Genomic DNA, 9,603 nt, shown 5'->3' with positions numbered 1-9,603 from the left:
CACACATCCCCTTTCCTAAGAAAGCAGAATTTCAGATGCAGCTGTGGAAAGAACAACTCTAGTCCAGACAAAGTAGTTTTTATTATGTCCATTTCCCTTAAGATGAAATTCATTGTAAGACACCCCCTTTCTCTTACCACAAATACACATATGGGGTCTTTCTTTCTTCAATGGCACTCTTTCATTCACCCTTCTAGTTCCAAACCCATCTCATACATCCCTATTACAGGTCGTACCTTACATTGTTTTTACCCTCATCACCCCCAACTGTCAACGAGCGAGTAAAGAAATTACTGTTCTTTCTCTGGTTGCCTCAGGGCTGGATGGGGATTCATTTCTATCCTTTCCCCTTGTCTCTTGCCTCCATTCTCCCCAAATTGCTTCCCATTGTATATGTGTTTCAGAAAATATATCGATTCACTTATAGGAGAGTGTGGGATTTAGCCCATGGAATATTAATTCACTTAGTCCTCCTTCCCTTCTTAGTCCTTAAAAAAAACAAACTTTTAAAATTTTAACCCCTTAGACCCTTTTTTTTTTGTCTCTTGATGATTCTTCTTTGTTCTTTCCTTTATTCATCAGGTTAATTTATTTTTCCAAAAATAACCTGTAAACATGGAGAAATTTATTTTATTGCTCAGTCTTTTCTTGATAATTATATTTATTCACTTTTCTTATGTTTTCTTGTTGGAGTGTTTATGAATCAAATGTTTTGCTCTCCTTGGGTATATTTTACAGAAATACCTCTCTCTTTTGTACAAGATTCATTTTTTTTCCCCACTGATGATTAGGTTCAGCTTTGCAGGATATTTTGAGTTGAATTCCTTTGTTGTCATTGTTATTTTATAACATCCTATCCCATTCTTTTCAACAGCTTCTACTAGGTGTAGAGTAGTACTGAATTATAAAAATGTGTGCTCCAAGATCTTTCTCATGGATGCTTATAAAATGCATTTTTTGGTATTGAGATTGTGAAGTTGTATCACTACATAGCCTGGTGTTTCATAAATGAGTTTTCCCCTGATGACCAGCTGTAGCTTTGATCACTAAGTACTTTGTTATATGTATTCAAGTTTTTGGCAGAATGTTTTGATTTTTTTTTTTTAGAGAGAAGGGCATTATTCCTTGAGAATGATATTTAGATTTCTTTAAATTCATCATGTTCTTCTGAGAAACTTATGATCCTTAAGTTATCATTTCATATTCTGTCTTTAAGGTAAGTCACTTTGACTTGTATAGAATTTGTATTCTTTCAAAGTTATTTTCTTTTGTCTTGCTTTTGTAAAATTTTCTTCTATTATACATTTTAAGTTATTTATATAGAGCTTAAATTGATCATTAATTTGTGAAATTATGAAATGGGGGCAGAATACCTGGTTATTTGAATACTCACTGGGAAAGACCATGGTTGGCAGCAGGAAATGGGGTGGCAATCACATTTTAATAACCACAAAAGGTGTGAGAGTAAATAGCACAGAAAGTACAGAGATAAATGGGGAAAGGCAGGGAGGGAAACAGAGGCAGATGGTGTGGGTTCAGGAGCACTAGGCAGCATGGACCTGATGGAGATGGAAGAGGGGGACAGGAGTTTGGGGTCTCATTTTATAGGGGTTTTTTGGGGGGGAAATAGAACAACTCCTATCTGTATCACCTTGGGTTTAGTTCATTAACATATCCAAATTATCTCAAAGTTATCAACACCTGCTGGTCTGGAACTGTGAAGGTCTGGAATATGTCTGCAATTTACATATCACAGGACCAGAAACTTTGACAGCAGCACCTAGATGGCCTCTGCTGATTCAGCATATATTACCAAGATGTGAATTTTATTAATATGTGATACAATTTGTAAATTATGTTCCTTTGATCTTTGGGACAGCTTGTACCATAGCTTCCAGGTTCCCCTTTGCAATCTTATTTCCTGCTATTGCCCCTTTCTATTGGCTACTTATAAATTTACTACACTGCCTAGAAGGGAGAAGGGTAGTCTTCAGAGAATAGATAGAAATACAATTTTAACACAGAGCTTTAAGCAGTATTGTACTGTTAAATTTTTAACAACTGGCTTTCTGGGGGCAAAATGTATGTACAACACACTTTTAAGTTTAATATGCATTGTTGACATTTTTCTACTTTCTTTCACCAGAGCAATAAATCAAGCCCAGATTTGTAGTGTTTGACACTTTTCAAAGTGTAAATTCTCACAAAAATTTAACAATTGGCTCTAGAACTGACTCCAATACATTCCTGGCATACAAAGCACTTTACATATGTCATCTCATTTGATCCTCCCAACAACCCTGGGAGGAAGGAGTTATTATTACTTTCATTTTACAGGTAGGAAACTAAGACTGAGAGAGCTTAAGCTACTTTCCGGGGATCACACATCTAGTAAGTATTTGTTGAAGTATTGGAACTCAGAACTTCCTGACTCCAAGTCCAGAACTTCATCCACTATGTAACCTAGGTTCCTAAAGTTTCATATCTGTATCCTATTTGTCATAGCTTTCACTTCATAGTGTTCTAATTTGCTACTCTGTTGTTTGTCCTTATTAAGTCTTCTTTGAGACCTCTGATTTCTGACCAATTTTCCATCCTAATATCTTCTCTTAAAAGTTTTATTTCTCATTTGAACTCTTGGAGTTTTTCACTATTGTTCCTTTTTATTATTGACCTCTAAGGCATCCTCAGAATTCTTTTTTCACTGGAGATTTTTGGTTTGTTTTTCTCTGTAGTATAATACTTGTTCAATATATTGTAATCTTTTATGAATTTCTATTAATGTGTCCTTCTGTCTTTATGAATCTCATTGTTGGCTCATCTGCTTAGGAGCTAGATTTATACCTCGCCTTTCTCTCTTGGACATTTTGTCTTTCTGACTTTTTCTTGTATTCCCATTAGCTTGTCTATCACTTCCTTCATCATTCTTTTATTCTTTCCCCTTCCAATGCTAGCACAAATTGTCAGGCCTTTTTATTTGGAGTTGGGCATAAGGATCCAGCTCATTCCCTTCCCAGATTAAATTCCATAGGGAGAAAACTAACCCCAGGCAGATTTCTAGTCCCCCTTTCTTTGGGTGCAGAAGATTTTTCTGCTCTGGCCAGCTCTGCAACCCCACATCTTTGTCCTAGCTGCCCCTGTAGTTGCACATTTTCCATAGCTGACAAAATAAATGTTTTCTACTTGGTGCTCTATGTGTATATGGGCCTCAGACTGAGTCATTGCTCAGAAAGAACAAGGCAAGGGACCCCTTAACTGAACTCTCAAACACAAGCCTGTAATGTTGTTTATGTTGACTGTATCTGGCAAATAAATTAGGAGTGGGGACAGTGAATGAAAGCTTCAAGTGTTCTATCATTAAGAGATGGTTTGGTCGGGCATATTCTCCCCACACCACCATCCTTGCCAAAAGACTTCTTCTAGTGAATTCCTTTTCTTGTAATCATTGGCTTCCTGAGATGGTCCCTAGATGTTCATTTAGCCTTGCTATATACTATTTGAGATTTTTCATGCCAGATTCCATGATACACACCTCTATTCCTTTGTTACTGTCTTCTCAGCTGGAGGCTGAATCTGGTAGATCACTTCAGTTTGAGATAAAGTAAGGCCAAAGCTGTTTTTGAGATATCCTAGACCAGAAGTGTCAACTCAAGGCCATCAGGCAGCTGCAAAACTCCTGAGTGATGCAGGAAACATATTAAAATAAAACATGGAAATGTTTAACCAAATAAATAAAAATACAATGCAACATAGTTAATGTTAATTTGTGTTTTTATAAGTCAATATGCAGCCCTTAGGAATCTTATCTCTATTTGAGTTTGATACTGCTGTCCTAGACTAATAGATCCTAGGGAAATTTTGCAATTTTTTTTTAGGTTGTAAATATATAATTGTTTTTTATACAGTGAGTATTCCCTTATAAGTCACTTCTACTAATATACTTTTGCAAACTTTTCATTTATTGATTGCTTGACTATTGAATATTGATAATTTTTGTATTATTGAATTCCATATAAGCATTGATAGACTAATATTATTCCACATAAGTACTGTAATTCAGTTTAATATGAGAAATCTGGAACCACTAGATTGCTACTATGTAAGCAGAAATGTTCACATTATTCTTTCACATTTTAGCATACCTAGGATCGTTACTTATTTTGAAAGCAAAATGCCCTACAACTTTTTAGGGTAAGATGCTTGTGTGTAAAGTCCACAAGTCCCTGATTTTCATTGCTACTTCTCTAACTGAGCCAACTTATCTTCTTGTAATGATGGGTGAATTTTCAACTCATTTGGTTTACCCTGTCGGTAGTAAGGATCCGTGGGAGAACTTTGGGTGCCTTTTGGGATTAGGGATACAGAGGAAAATGCCTGAACCTCTGTGATGATGTCTTATGTTAGAGGGACCCCCAGAGAATTTTGGTGTGCCCTGTGTAGAAAGGGATGCTTTCATGTAAACCCTAATTGGATGAAGTTATATGCTGAGGGAATCATTGGTAGAAATGTCAACTCCTGGTAGTTTTCTCGCTTGATAAAAGGGTGACGAAGTCCACACCACTTCCCCAATCACTGCCATGATGGGAGAGCTCTATATAGTTTGGAAACCTCAGTGTGGTCCAGGTTTCTGTTTCAGATGAAAGCCAGTTCTCTTTGTCATTGCTCTTTCTTGTGGTTGTGGGTGGAGGAAGGCCCTGTAAGGCTAAAGCTAAGCAAGTAGAAATACTTGGTGAACTTTGTGAAATGTTCTTAGTTGTTCAGAGATTTTACTGGATGACACAGGGGAAGTGAATGAAAGAATATTGCTTATACCTCCCCAGAGAACCTGAGAACTGTTTTGAATTTGAGACAAGAAACTGAATTTGGGATGGAGACTGTATTTTTTAAAATACACTCCTGCCTATTTGCTGGGGAATGGAAAATTTCAAATGAGGGAAATGTGTAAATGGATCTCTCTGGGAATGTCCAGACTGCCTAACATGAAGGCTTCCTATGCTTCCTACCACATGGATGGGAGTAGCCTCCTCTGATTGGCTGTGTGGCCAGCCTGGGACAGTCCCTCTATTTCCTATGTTCTGTCCTACTGTGTCTAGAGGATGAAGATCACAAACTGAACTGGTGAGAGTGAAAGGACTTCCTTTCTCCTCCTCCTCTTTTACCCAAGTTTCTGGAGGTGTTTGTTTCTGTTCTATATTAGCAGTCATGTGCTGGCAGTGTTCCCCACCATTTGAGTCATGACATTCTTGAAGTAACAATTACAGGCAGGATGTTGCAACCAGTCAGCCCAGTAGGGAAGTCCAGAGAAGCTAGGGTTCCTGGGAATTAAGCCGGGGTAGGAGGGACAGTTGGACTTGGAACAGGGACTATGCTCTCTAGGGACTGAGCTAATTTGTGAATCTAATCCCCTTCCTTTCCCCAAAGACAGAGGCAGTACAAAGGAGGGGACTTTCTTTTGTAAAAGATAATCTGATCGGGGCAGCTAGGTGGCACAGTGGATGGAGCACTGGCCCTGGAGTCAGGAGGACTTGAGTTCAAATCCAGCCTCAGTTACATAACACTTACTAGCTGTGTGACCCTGGGCAGGTCACTTAACCCCATTGCCTAACCAAAAAAAAAAAAAAAGCTAATCGGATCATTAATAGCTAAATGGAACTGGGGTGTAGGGGAACCCCCTACAATTGAGGATATAGCATTGGTGGATGCTAGAGCCATTTGCAGAGAGCCTAAACTACCTAATCTCTCTCCCACCCCAAGAGTACTGGAGAACCCTGAGGGAGAAGGAAAAATCTAATTTAATTGACTTTCCAAGCAATGAGGACTAGGGTAGTCAGTGTTAGATGTAGAGGGTTCATTCAGAATCTGAACTCAGGACCTCTCACATACCAAATGTCTTCACTTAATGTGGTACCAGTAAGGAAGAGTGAACCAGACCAGATGTGAAAAACAGCAGGTCAGATGCTTCTATGCTGACCAAAATTGGGATCAGACCATGAGTGGTTGCTGTACTTCTAGCATCAATGAGATAGGGAGACCCAATTTTTTAAAAAAAAAAGCTATTTCATGAGACTTTTACCTTATGTAATATCTTATATTGTATCTTATATTGTACATTCAGCTTTAATTACTCTAGATTGGTATGTATTTCCTTCTTTTGAGGCTTTTTGTTTTTATTAGAGAGGTATGCAGAAAAACAACTACTATGCCATCTTGCAGATCACAAGACAATCTTGCTGATCACAGCATTATTTTCTCATCTGTCAGTTTGCAGGAAAAGAACAGGGCTGGGTATGGAGAATACTATGGCCTGCTAAGGGTTAGCATACACATCAATGTTAGCTGCATAGTTTTCTACAATTGTTTCAGAAATCTAAAGAAAATCCAGGAATTAATGATGAGAACTCATATACATATATATATATATATAGATAGATAGATAGATAGATATCTACACACACATGGGGAGAGAGAGAGAGAGAGTTACTAAGTCACGTTTGATTCTTTGTGACCCTGTGAACCATTCTTTCTCTAGTGGATTAAGGCAAACAGGGTTAAGTGACTTGTACAGGGTCATACAGCTAGTAAGTATCTGAGGCCAAATGTGAACTCAGGTCTTCCTGACTCCAGGCTCAGTGCTCTATCCCCATGTATGTATATATACATATATATATATATCTATACATACATACATACATATATGGATACACACAGGGGTGGGAGAGAAACAGAGTACTTTAGATTTTAAAAAGCAGTTATATTTGTTATTTCATTGGACTGTCACAGAGTTTGTATCAATCTGATATGCTGGGCAGGACCCTGGGAGTAGATGAAGATATCATCATGCCATGACTCCATGAAACAACAAATTCTGGGACCTCTGAACAACACCAATGGTATTCCATAACCTAAACAGTAAAATGAGACCTTATGTAAGTTGGATAGGGTCTCAAAGGTCATTGTTCCTTCATTTCCAGACCAGGTTGTGTGTGTCCTAGGTGTCTGATTTGGTAATATAAATACCAAGGGCCAAGCTAATATAATAAAGGTGACAATTCTACCTAAGCTAATTTACTTATTCAGTGCCATACCAATCAAACTACCAAAAATTATTTTATAGAGTTAGAAAAAATAATAACAAGATTCATTGGGAATAACAAAATGTCCAGAATATCAAGGGAACTAATGAAAAGAAATACAGGGGAAGGTGGCCTAGCCATTCCAGATCTTAAATTGTATTATAAAGCAGCAATCATCAAAACTGCTTGGTACTGGCTAAGAAATAGAGTGGTGGATAAGTCAAATAGGTTAAGTATGCAAGACACAGTAGCCAATGACTATAGTAATCTATTATTTGATAAACCCAAAGACCCCGGCTTCTGGGATAAGAACTCACTCTTTGACAAAAAACTGCTGGAAAAACTGGAAAAGGGTATGGCAGAAACTAAGCATAGATCAAAATCTCACACCATATACCAAAATAAAGTCAAAATGAGTTCATGATTTAGACATAAAGGCTGATACTATAAGCAAACTGGGAGAGCAAGGAATAGTTTACCTATCACATTTATGGAGAACAGAAGAATTCATGACCAAACGAGATAGAGAACATTACGAAAAGCAAAATGGATAACTTTGATTACATTGAATTGAAAAGTTTTTACACAGACAAAGCCAATGCAACCAAGATTAGAAGGAAAATAGAAAAGAATTTTTACAATCAGTCTCTCTGATAAGGGCCTCATTTCTAAAACATATAGAGAATTAAGTCAAATTTATAAGAATACAAGTCATTCCCCAATTGATAAATGGTCAAAGAATATGAAAAAGCAGTTCTCAGATGAAGAAATTAAAGCCATCTATAGTCATATGAAAATATGCTCTAAATCACTATTGATTAGAGAAATGCAAATCAAAACAACTCTGAGGTACCACATCACACCTATCAGATTGGCTAACATGACAAAACAGGAAAATGATAAATGTTGGAGAAGATGCGGGAAAATTGGAACACTAATGTATTGTTGGTGGAGTTGTGAAATGATCCAGCCATTTGGGAAAGCAATTTGGAACTATGCCCAAAGGGCTATACAACTGTGCATACCCTTTGACCCAGCAATAGCACTTCTAGGGCTACATCCCAGAGAGATCATACAAATAGGAAAAGGACCCACACGTACAAAAATATTTATAGCAGATCTTTTTGTAGTGGCAAAGAATTGGAAATTGAGAGGATGCCCACCAATTGGGGAATGGCTGAACAAGTTGTGGTATATGAATGTAATGGAATACTATTGTGCTATAAGAAATGATGAACAGGCTGACTTTAGAAAAACCCGGAAAGACTTGTATGGTCTGATGCTGAGTGAAGTGAGCAGAACCAGGAGAATGTTGTACATAGTAACAGCCACATTGTGTGATGACTAATATTGATAGACAACCCTTCTCAGCAATACAAGGATCTAAGACATCTCCAAAGGCCTCATGATAGAAAATGCTATCCACATCTAAAAAAAGAACTATGGAGTTTGAATGCAGATCAAAGCATACTATTTGCTATTTTTTTCTTCTGTTGTGTTTTGTTTCCTCTTTCTGGTGGTTCCTCCTATTGGTTCTAATTCTTACTTAAAACATCACTAATGTGAAAATAGGTTTAATAGGAATATATATATATATATATATATATATACATATACATATAGCCTATATCAGATTGCATGCTGTCTTGGGGAGGAAGGTAGGAAGGGAGAGGGAGAAAAATTTAAAACTCAAAAGCTTATGGAAGTGATTGTTGATAATTCAAAATAAAAAAATTTTTTAAAAAATATCAAGAAATGAATCAGAGAAAAACCTGTCAATACTCAAAGACAGAAGTACAAATATCCTATATCTCCAGAGGAATTATAATATAAATCTCTTTCAATCTCTTTATCTTCTAAATATGGTTTAAGAAACAGCATAAGTATCATCAAGTATTGTAAAGGCTGTCCTTGCTCTGCTTGGGACTGTCCCAAAGTGGAATGGGCTGCCTGGAGAGTCAGCTATCTTCCTCCATGCTCCTCCCCGCAATGGAGGTTTCTAAACAGAAGACAGGTGATCATTTGTCTTTCATGTTGTAAAAAGATTTTTTCCCCTTAGGATAGACAATCAATAAGCATATAATAAGCACTGATTGTGGGAACAGATTATTGTGGAAAAAGCATTTCTTCCAGCGCAATGCCCTCAGGCATCACCCTGGGAAGAAATCCCAGTGGAGATGCAGCCTGGCACCTGCTCCTACAGGTGCTACAGTCACTGAAGACCCAAGAAAGAAAGTTCTTGCCCCCAAAGTCCCTGGCACTGTCAAATTGTTTGACATCAGAAACTGATAAGATTGTTATCAGTGGAAAATGACATTAAAGAAGATTAATATTTGCTTTGCTGCTGCACCCTAGGACCATGGGACTTTTCCAAATGACTTAAAGCTAAGACCTTCCATATATGGTTTCTTCCTTTAGAATGTGAGCTTCTTGAGATCAGGGACTTGTTTTTCTATTACTATGTATCTCTAGTGCTTATCATAGTGCTTTGCATATAGAAAGAACTTAACAAATGCTTTGTTCTTTTATG

This window comes from Vombatus ursinus, unplaced genomic scaffold, assembly GCF_900497805.2.
Source record: "Vombatus ursinus unplaced genomic scaffold, bare-nosed wombat genome assembly UNPS02010219.1, whole genome shotgun sequence".
Lineage (NCBI taxonomy): Eukaryota > Metazoa > Chordata > Mammalia > Diprotodontia > Vombatidae > Vombatus > Vombatus ursinus.
This window is presented reverse-complemented; position numbering follows the sequence as displayed.